The following is a 1,596-nucleotide window of genomic DNA, read 5'->3' on the forward strand; positions in this document are numbered from 1 at the left end:
ATATTTACCTGTCAGCCCAAAACCTGTTGATGCGGATCTCAGAGGAATTGAGTCAATCTGTTTTTCACCTACCTTGTTGGACCCTTTGTTAGCGATAGCTTTTGTGAGCTGAATGTTTTGAAGTGACAGACACAGTAGAAACTCTTTACGCCACAGACAAAGGGACTGAATTCACACTTCACTCAGGAGCTTAAAAATTGTGATCCATGGGACCCACATCACTTGTAGTTGCTCCTGATACCAGAAACAGGAGACCTACAGGGTACTGAACCCATAAAATCAATAGCTGTTATGAGAAGAGCCTTCTGTGCTTGACAACAAATTGTACTTAAACACATTTAGGCAACCATAAATACTATGTAACCAAACAATGTTATTGATTTGGCTTGTGGGATTTCTACCCACCTCTTCCTCCTCTTCGTCTTCTTCTTTTAGAGATGCCACTGCAGCTGGGCTTCCCAGGTGGCACAGTGTTAAAGAATCCACCTGCCAATGCAGGAGACGCAAGAGATATGGGTTCCATCTCTGGGTCAGGAAGATGCCCAGGGGGAGGAAATGGCTACCCACTCCAGTATTCTTGCCTGGAGAATCCCATGGACAGAGGAGTCTGGTGGGCTACTGTCCATGGGATCACAAAGAGTCAGACACGCCTGAGCAACTACGCATGCACGCACACCATTGCAGCCAGTTAGGCCGACTGTGCTCTTTTCCCCGTGGGGGCCCAGTGTGCAGTGGCTGCAAACAGCAGCCTCCTCGGTAGTGTATGCAGCCTGTTGCCTGTACAGGTTGCCCTAAGGGACCTGGGATACAGCTCTTTCCAGTGGACTTTCATGACTGGCATGCTGTCCCCAGTCTAGGCTCCAGACAGGTATGCGTGGTGCCTCTGGAAAGCCCTGGGGCACACTGGCCAGGGTCCACATTGGCCAAGTCATAATGTCCATCCACACTGAGCTGCAGAACAAGGAGCCTGTGACTGAGACTCTCCTTGGGGCCAAGTTCAAGTTCCCTGGCCACCACATATTGTATCTACATCTCCAAGAAGCGGGCATTTGCTAAGTTTAGTGCAGATAAACTTGAAAACGTGAGAGAAAAGCGGCACATTCAGGATGGCTGGGGGCCACATGTTATATACACAACCCTAATGGCGGCCCTCTGGACAAAAGGCAGGCCCTGCACTCTTGAGAGTCTTGGAGCTGTCCCCTCCTTACTCATGCCCACCAATAAATCCTACTTTCTTATAAAATATATATATATTGAGATGCCACACTGTAGTACATTCCGTTGTTGTTCAGTCAATAAGTCATGTCTGACTTTTTGCAAACCCATGGACTGAAGTATGCCAGGCTTCCCTGTCCTTCACTATCTCCCAGGGTTTGCTTAAACTCATGTCCATTGAATCAGTGATGCCATCCAGCCATCTCATCCTCTGTCATCCCCTTCTCCTCATGCCCTCAACCTTTCCCAGCATCAGTCTTTTCCAATGAGTCGGCTCTTTGCGTCAGCTGGCCAAAGTATTGGAGTTCCAGCTACATTCCCTAGTAGTACTTTGTATACTTTAGGCATACATATGACAATTTTTCAAATGTATATGATGAC

The 1,596-nt window shown here is 47.8% G+C and overlaps 1 non-coding gene across 1 annotated transcript; it reads left to right on the forward strand.

Moving 5' to 3' along the window:
• The first annotated feature begins 678 nt into the window (after positions 1-678).
• Positions 679-813, forward strand: LOC113894817. Its single transcript, XR_003511662.1, has one exon. It is a non-coding gene; the product is annotated as a small nucleolar RNA SNORA70 (small nucleolar RNA).
• The last annotated feature ends 783 nt before the right edge of the window (positions 814-1,596 follow it).

Source organism: Bos indicus x Bos taurus, chromosome 6, assembly GCF_003369695.1.
Source record: "Bos indicus x Bos taurus breed Angus x Brahman F1 hybrid chromosome 6, Bos_hybrid_MaternalHap_v2.0, whole genome shotgun sequence".
NCBI classification, from domain to species: Eukaryota; Metazoa; Chordata; class Mammalia; order Artiodactyla; family Bovidae; genus Bos; species Bos indicus x Bos taurus.